The sequence below is a fragment of the Colias eurytheme genome, chromosome 25 (genome assembly GCF_061535395.1).
Source record: "Colias eurytheme isolate Ceu_HAF_F1 chromosome 25, ilColEury1 Martin Lab GWU primary, whole genome shotgun sequence".
NCBI classification, from domain to species: Eukaryota; Metazoa; Arthropoda; class Insecta; order Lepidoptera; family Pieridae; genus Colias; species Colias eurytheme.
Window position 1 is genome coordinate 350,689 of NC_143004.1, and position 9,946 is coordinate 360,634.

The window sequence follows — 9,946 nt, forward strand, 5'->3', positions numbered from 1 at the left end:
AAATGATCAATTTTGGCGAATTTAACTATTACATAATTTTTAATTGAATTTAGCATTGAGAAAGAGTAAGGGCCGATTTTTCAATGCTTGGATAAAACTTATTCGTCGAATTATGTATAAAACTACCATTTTAAAAACGTATTCTAATTGTATCCCGTATTTGACAGTTTACGTGACATTTTAATATTATCGTGTAATACTTTATTGGACGGATAAGTTTTAACCAAGCATTGAAAAATCGGCCCTTAGTATCACAACTTGCTGATAGAGTCACTTTTAGCATTTTATCCACGAGATAAATATTTGACTGGCTATAAAAATATTGGAAAATATATTTTAAATTAATTGTCCGCAGAGTTATTTTTCATCTCAAAGCATAATAAATTGCGACATAAAAAGTGGTTTCATAACGTTATTTAATAACAAGCTGCTCTTTTGCTTTTCTTGCTTTTTTTTTATCTTATCCTGTATCAGATATTTTCTACATTTTGTTGGAAATCTCCTAATTTAGCATTCATAACGCAAACTGAGCTTACCGATTTTGTTAAACTTATATTTCATACTTTTATTTTTGCTCCGGAAAACAGTTTTTCGTGACCATAGGTAATAATGTAGACCTGTGTTATAAATTATTCCTAAATATCATCACAATTAAACATGAGCCCTTTTAAATGTTAAAATAACAACTTTTTCAACAATATATTTTTAAAGAGCTTTTCTTTATTTCTTTTCGTACAAAATTTGTCCAGACACGCAAAAGAGAATTATTATCTAACTAGATTTCCGCCCGCGACTTCGCCCGCGTTTTCAAAGGAAAACCCGCATAGTTCCCGTTCCCGTGGGATTTCCGGGATAAAACCTATCTATGTGTTAATCCAAGTTACGCTCTATATGTGTGCTATATTTCATTGTAATCGGTTCAGTAGAATTTGCGTGAAAGAGTAACAAACACACACACACACACACACACATCCTTATAAACTTTCGCATTTATAATATTAGTAAGAAGATTGGTGGTAGTATTTCGTGTGTACATTTTGATGATTCATTATATTTATTTATATGTGTGCGTATGTGTAGGTAGTATATTTACATTTTAATCACTACATAGTATAAAACAAAGTCGCTTTCTCTGTCCCTATGTCCCTAAATCTTTATAACTACCCAACGGATTTGGAAGCGGTTTATTTTAATAGATAGAGTGTGATACAAGAGGAAGATTTTAGTATATAATTTATTAGGTTCTAGACAAAGCGGGCGAAGCCGCGTGCGTTAAGCTAGTTATTAACAATCGTATGTATATTAAAGTCATAATTATTCCACTAATTATATTATTGTGTGCATTTCTTAAAGTAAAATGTGAACATTAAAAATACTTTTTCTTTCATTCACCATAAACAAAGTGCTAATGTTATTGACGGTAAAGCAGATAAAACTTTTTCATCTCACATTATCCGACATTAGGAAAGGTTATGGGTTTTTGTGGAATTGACTTATCTGGGTAATGGAGTGAAAGTCTCTTGATGTGCTTTTCAATTTGGTAGCTTTATACACATGGATTTTGGGGATTAATAAAAAATAACGAAATATTTGATAAATTTTATTTTAGATAAATGGGAATGTAGGATAGATATCCTAGAAGAAGATAGTAGCGACAAAAAACAAACTTTACGCTATATTAATTACTAGCTTTCGCCCGCAGCTTCGCTCGTGTAGTTAAAAAAACCCACATTCTTCCCGTTCCCGTGGCATTTTCGGTATAAAAATTATCATATGAGTTAATCCAAGTTACCCCCTATGTGCGTCCCATATTTCATCAAAATCGGTTCAGCAATTTTTGCGCGAAGGAGTAAGAAACAAACATACAAACTTACACATTTATAATTTTAGTGGGATAACAAATAAATAAATGAATGCACCTTAATTTTTAATTTTCTTCTTGACTAACCTTTTTCTCGAAAAAGATTCTATGCAATGAACTGGATATACCTACCTACAGTCTACACTCACACTTGTAATTTAAGACGTATCCAATTAGTAATTACATTGCGAGCTAAAATTCATCAAGCAATTTACGGTGTAAAACATAGCATTCCATAGAATTGCTTTGACGCAGTCGGTTAAAAGCAGCCATAAATTTCACGCTATTAATTAAAGCATAATCGGGTTTGCTTTAATAAAAGTTGAGTTTTTGAGAGCCAGAGTCGATCGCAAAGAGAACTGTTAATAAAACTTCTAGTCGTTACTGGCTTTAACTGACTTTATAAATTAGTTTTTTGTCGACGTTTTTATGCTAAAAATTACATCTATAGAATGTTGGATAAATTTAATTTGTTATACGATTGTATTTAATTGACCACTAATTGATAACATGGCAGAAAAATTTAACACAGCATATTTAGTTGCTTTCCACCCGCGGCTTCGCCCGCGTTTTCAAAGAAAAACACGCATAGTTCCCGTTCCCGTGGGATTTCCAGGATAAAACCAATCCTATGTGTTAATCCAAGTTACCCTCTATATGTGTGCAAAGTTTCATTGTAATCGGTTCAGTAGTATTTACGTGAAAGAGTAACAAACACACACACACACATCCTCACAAACTTTCGCATTTATAATAGTAGTAGGATTCCAACTTTACTTTTGATTCTTATACTTCGTTTCATAGCAAATAAATGAGAAAATTTAAAGAATGGAAAAATCGGTCACGAGGATTCGAAACCCGCGTCTTTCGCTATGCCTGGCCAACGCCTTGCCTCTCCTCTTTCCGTGATCCCGCCTCGTGATAGAGATTTTATACGATATTGGTTCTATTTGTTATACAACAATACGTTCTTAACTCACCACTAATGGCATATTTTGATAGTAAAAATATATAACACGACATACTTATTTAGTTCTTTAATAAATGATAGTAGACTTGACAATAGACTTATAGATAGTAGACTTGTAGGTACCTATGTCCTATAACCTGAATAAATACATAGTTAATAAATATATAAAGACATGCCAATAACAATTGTACAAATTATGTTTGGGTAAGAAAATTATGAATATGTTATACTTTATTCCATTAATATTGTTTCACGTATAAAAAAAACGCAAACCTATTCTATTCCAATTGGGTAAAAATATTACAAACCTATTACCTCCTAAACCTAATTTGAAGTGTATCGGAAACAAATAAACCCATTTATATAAATATTTCGTCTGGCAATACGAATAAAGCCTAGATTACAAGCACTTGATCTAGAAACCAATGTTTCACTTAGAGCTCATAAAGTGGGCCACGAAACTAGAGTTAAAAACAAATATTATCAAACAATAATAATACATTATGTTGCTTAGTTATGCAATTACTCACAACGACTATTAAACAAACGTTACATACTTAAATTACAAACGAGCAAGTTTGAAAAATGTCCTTTATAAACATAATGTACTACAAATAAAAATATATGTCTACATAGTACTCTAAAACATTATGTACCTACGTCTTTTATATAATGGTAGGTATCTAACATACATCATATTTTTAATTAGGTACGCTTTTCATACACTTAAATAAAATTCAATTCAATTCTAAATAAAATTTCAACCCGCTACTTTCGTGGCTCAAACAAAGCGATTTCAGCAAACTTATAATATTACAACATATTTGATATATACCCTAATTCCAGAAATAAAATGATGATTCCAGAAATGTAAAATTGTTGGCTATTTCATTTATATGCGAGAGAGTTTTATTGCTATGTTAAAATACAAAATAATATTCAATTATGAAAACTCTGATAATATACCCATTTTTAAGAAATTATAGGGCTTTAAAAAAAAGGGCTATTTTTACTGATTAAGTAGGTTGTTACAGAAATAAGTTTAAAAATAACTTTATTTATCTCTTCGCAACAATATTAGGTACTATGTACCTACATTACTTGCAAATAGATACATTGTACAAGCTTATAGTGTTGTGATAGACTGATACCTGAAATAGGTTTCAAAGGACCGGTAGGTACGATTTACCAAGTCGAAGTAATATAATTTTTATGTAACAGAATCTATTATATATGTAAAAGTTGTAACAAAATGCAATCTGATAAAAAGTTAACCTTCAGTGGATTATGAATCAAATGTCACCCATTCACGTCACTCCCTCGAGAAATTACCGCACTACAGTTAGCAGCAAAAGGTTCAGAATTTACGGCTTTGACCAACTTTTTAAAATGTATGTTATGTATCGTGTGTAAAAAAAATAGAGTTCTATTTTTGGTTATCTAACCTAGTATCAAAATCAAGTGGTAGGCATCCAAAAATTTCAGAAACTCTAAGCTATGCAGGATAACTACAGCTATAACGGTATAAAATCTACATTCTAGCTCTCTATTCTTCATTCAGCATGGAGATTTCTTCTGCCATCATGAAATTATGGAAAAATGTAACTTAAATAATTACTATTCACTTTTTATTCAGGCGTGTGTCGAGACAGTGAAGCGCGTCACACACGGTGAAGATTTTATCTTAAGATACTGTTATATTTTATATTACAGTATCTTAACGCATCCGGTATCAGCGTTCGGACCATCATTTTTCTTTTTGTCATTGCGTACTAAGACTCCTGTAGAACCGCCATCCTGTTACAAATGACCCACAAAATTTCGCGTCATTTGTAACAGGATGGCGGTTCTACAGGGGTGGGTGGTACGCAATGACAAAAAGAAAAATGATGGTCCGAACGCTGATACCGGAAGCGTTAATATACTGTAATATAAAATATAACAGTATCTTAAGATAAAATATTATAGTATCTTCACCGTGTGTGACGCGCTTTAGTTCGCAAAAAAAATTATTCATATTAATTTCTATCACTATAAAAACTATATTAAATATATTTAAGTACCAAGTAGCTTATTAATAGTTAAAATTTTTAACTATTAACGTAGTATATTATTATTAGTCTGTGCTATTAATAAGCTACTTGGTACTTGAGCGTTTTCAAAAAAAAGTGTACCCCTCACTTTCGGCCTGTCCCCTGTGTTTCAAGTCGAATAACAAGTAAAATTTATATGATGGCTAATTATATAATGCTTGAAAAGTATTAAATACATCATAATTTGATAAATGCAAACAATTAATTCACGGAAACATTGCGTAATATTTTTTAAATAATCATTTGGCGTGTCCCCATCCAAGTTCTTCGATGTTAGAGAAGCGATTCTAAAAAGTTTTATACCAAGGTACCATAAGTTTTAGTGTCATCTAAAAGTACATTTATTTGCGAATCGTCGCATGTAGTTCATAATTAAGGCCTTATAATCGTTTAAAAGCAATTTGATTTCCAAAAATATCTTAAAAAGTGGTACCGACCGGACATGTCGGGTTTATCACGGCTAATAATGCCACTTACAAATTTTAGATTACTATTTGAATTTTATAAATGGCAAAATTATCGTTTACTTTCACCGTCCGCTAATTTAAAAAAGCTTATTTTCAAATACAGTTCGAGTAAAACAGAAGTGTTTTGTGAGTGCAACGGCCGTTGCAATTTCTACTGTCTGGTTTGAGACATATTATTACTTGATACAGGGAAGTAAACATCGTTTAAATACTTTCAGAAGATGAGCAATATATTCATTAACCGTTATTTACATTTGATAATCAGTGTAGGCACATTTTTTCGTCAGAATATAATTTTGACTAAAAACTGAAAAGAAAACGTCACGTCAGTTTTGCAACATTTTGCTTCGTGACCTATAGGCTGACAAGAAAAGTCGCAAAACTGCAGCATAAAGCCAAGTCTAGATTGTCATTGTAATATTCTTCATAATTTTTATAATTTTTTCATATTTTTAGGTTTCACTGATCTCGGGACCAAAAAGGACATGTATAATTTGCAAAAAATGGTATTGCAATGAATGCGTTGGTCAGCAGGTATACCCTGAATACATAATATGTGATACATGTATGGAAAGTTAAAAGGTGTAGGTAGTGTAACTCTGAGTTTTACCCTAAAATTGATACTGTGTCAAACTATGTGTTGGTGTATTTTTTTTATGAGACTTAAATAAAATTTTTGTAAACATATTCTCGGTTTTATTTTAACCATGTTAATTGGATTCAATATAAACCTAGCCTTATGAAAAATGGTCTATCGGTTTTGCGACAGTCCCCCGTTTTGCGACAAGAAAAATTTTAGTTTTTACATTTTTTTATTATACGAGACACAAATAATTTGATTTCAATATTTAAAATGGTTTTACTGTTCCGAAATAAAATAACCACTTTGCCGATTTTAATCGAAATGTATTAAGTACCGTCAAATGTGGCTACTTGACCTTTACTTGGCAACTTGACCACACCTTCCGTTTAACAACAAAATATCAAATTTTGTAGAATTGAAAGCAAATTGACCTAACGTATCGATGTTGGTAGGTTTTTAAAATATTAATTGGCAACACATTTTAATTTTAAAGCGGTAACGCTGTTGGTTCTCGCAATATAACGTATCGAAGTGTGACTGTGACTAAGGATCTTTTGCCGGTGTCAGTATTATTATGTTTGTAGAGCTTAAACTGCACATCTCAGGTGAGTACAGTTTTGATATGTTGTGTAATAAACCCTAGAGATTGATTTTACAGTGGAAACTATCCAACTTTAGGCTCATCTGTCGAAATATTTGCTTGGGCATTGATGCCTCAGGTTAGGTCAAGTTGCCATTGACCGCTGCGTGGCAACTTGACCTACGCCTAGGGTTGACACAAAAAATAACGTGACTGCATTTTTTCCTTTTTTTATCTGTTTCGAGTTTTGCATAGTAAAATCAATAAATTTGCTGCAAATTTCGGACAATCCAGATACTTATACTCTGTTTGATGACAACGATTTAGCATATTTCTAATGAAAAATAAATGTTTCCTTACCTATTAATAAATACCTATAAGTATTAAGTAATATACATATACATATGTATTAAATTTAGTTTAATAAATAAATAGTTCATTAAAATTTGTGTCTTGTTTGTGACAACCCTATCTGACATGTAATGCTTTGTATGAAATCATTACAAATCCCGTGGCAACTTGACCAGGTAGCCAGAGCCTAACAGTTTATTGTAAAGCTTCGGGCTGCAATATTTAAAAAGTCGAAGAATTAAAAAGTAATAGCAACTTAGCCTAAAACAAGAATGTTAAGCATCTACCTAAGAAAACTGATGTGCAAGGTCAAGATACCACATCAGTGTCAACTTGACCTGTATTACGTTTATTTGTAAATAATGTCAGATTCAATATATTTTAAAGAAATACCTAGTAAAAGTGAATGATGAAATCATTCATGACATGAACAAATCATAAAATGTTAATAAAAGTTTAATATAAATAAGTTAGCTAAGAAAAAGTAAAAAAATGTGGTCAAGTAGCCACATTTGACCGGTATCGTAAAAGTAACGGCTACTTTGGCATCAGCTGTGGCAAAACAGAACTTAAAGCTCGTTTAATAGGAATTTTATTAATTTGTCGACTTCAATTTTCTATTTTTTAAATAATGTATGTTATAATCTTCGTAACACAATCAAAATATTTTGCGTCTTTCTTCGTAGTTAATAGTTACATGAGCATTAATGACTGTCGCAAAACTGACACTTTTTTTCACAGTCCCAATTTATTTTGATGATTTCTCGTAAAACAAATTAATCTGCAAGAAATTAAATACAATTTCACTTACTATGATGTATATTTAAAATTTCTAAATCAAAATTTCATTAAAAATGCAACATTTAAAATTTATCCATAAATTCAGGCATGGTACACTTTTTTTTGAAAACGCTCACTTAAATAATTAAATAGGTAATTAATTTCTACGGAGTTCAACATAGATTGACGTTTAGTGACATCTATATTTTTCACTATGAACTATGAAATACATGTGCTGCCATCTAGCGGTGAATAGCTGTAACTTTACAATAGAAAAGCTTTGATTTTGTAATAGTTCATAGAATTTACGATAGATGGCGCGCTTTCTAATAAACAAGGTTGGTCTTTTGTAATCTATTCACCACTAGATGGCGCGCTTTCTAATAAACAAGGTTGGTCTTTTGTAATCTATTCACCACTAGATGGCGCGATTTCTAATAAACAATGATGGCCTTTTGTAATCTATTCATCACTAGATGGCTCTAAAACAACTCAATGTTATTTTAGTTAGAGAAAAAGAATGATAGATGGCGCTGAAAACAATTTCTTACGGTTGAGAAAAATCACAATAATTAAAATTATTGTACTCCGAAGTACGAACATGAAAAGATGTTGATGATTTTGTTTTAGAAAAATTGCTCATATTTTAAGTAATATAAAATATACATCTACGAGTATTGCGAACTTCACATTTTTTAAGTTCAATAAAGAAAATTTGCAAGAAAATACATTTTTCTTTTCACAATCACATGAAACGCCTTATAGACTAAGTTATTCTCACTGGTATCCCCGTTAGATGTTGCTTGCTCGTATCGTGGTAAGAATAGAGTCTTCACACTGAGGATTAATATTTCTCTAATACTGACTTCGCTTGCTTGTATAGCCATTGTGATTCTTATAGATTAAATGAATCTTAATATATTATAACCAAATAGCCAATATAAAAATTGGAAAAATACAACAAGGTACTTAGGTACATATAACAATTGGAAAAATAACATAGAGCCTGTACCTATCACCCAAGAACAGTAAAAGCTTTTTACTGATAAAAAGTTTCTCAATTGCTTTTCTTATTTTCCTTGTAACATTAGTTAAAAAACATGCTTTACAAAAATTTTTCCATCTTTGAAATATTAGCATAAAAATATAACTTGGTTCATACTTCCCAAGAAACAAGTAAGATAAATTGCTACAAGCATAAGCTTATTATAAACACAAACATATTTAACGAGCTCTCATTATATTCGGAAATTCCGTCCGAAAATTGTTCAAACGCCAAAGTTATTTAGAACCAAACGGCCGCAGCTTGACTGAATTTCTGTATATAACTATAATATTATGATAAAATATACTTAATTTATGATAAATTATTCCAGATAATATTACGAGATAAAATATAAGATAGTATTTAAGATAAAAATATAATAACAATGTAAAAATCCATGTGGTGATCTTCACTTCACTCTCACTTCTTAAGTTTCTCAAGACAATTTTTTCGTTGTTATTATATTGAAATATAAAAACAAAATTCGTAACATTAATTAGGTACGTGTTTTTAATACAAGAACAGAGAAAAAAGTAGTAAAATTAAACGAATTTAAAATACGATTAAATGTTGAAATGATATTTCGTAGAGATTAAAGCTAGTAGGTATAATATTATTTAAAATTGATTGAGTAGTTCTGTGGAGGTAAGTAATTTATATAATATGTTTCTAATATTATGATTCTAGAGTGCTAATTCATAGTTAATCTCAGGAACTACTGGTCCGATTTAAAAAATTCTTTCGGTGTTAGATAGTCAGTTTATCGAGAAAGACTATAATATGTATATATATCATCACGCTAAGACCAACAGGAGCGGAGCATTGCGGGGCACAGCTAGTCGTAAATATGTGAAAATCTGTCTGTTACGCTTCTCCGGATTATCGATTAAGCCAACCTAATTGGCATGGAGATTTTTGTAGCCCCGAGATTTAACAAGGGTCGATATAAAAAGCCTTTTAAGGAAGTGGAAAAGAGGCAAAATTCAGGGACTCTAGTATATAAAGTTTAACAGTGTCTGAGGTTCTGTGCGTATTAATACATCGGCCAAATGTCACTGGATACAAATAGCGAAGCAACATCATAGCGTAGATAGAGATAATATTAAATATACTCTGGGAAAATGATCATGATCATTACTATTTATTCCATATTTCTCTATTTTTTCTTCAAGCTTAATCTATTAAAGCATTATTGTGTAATAAGCCACTGTGGCGC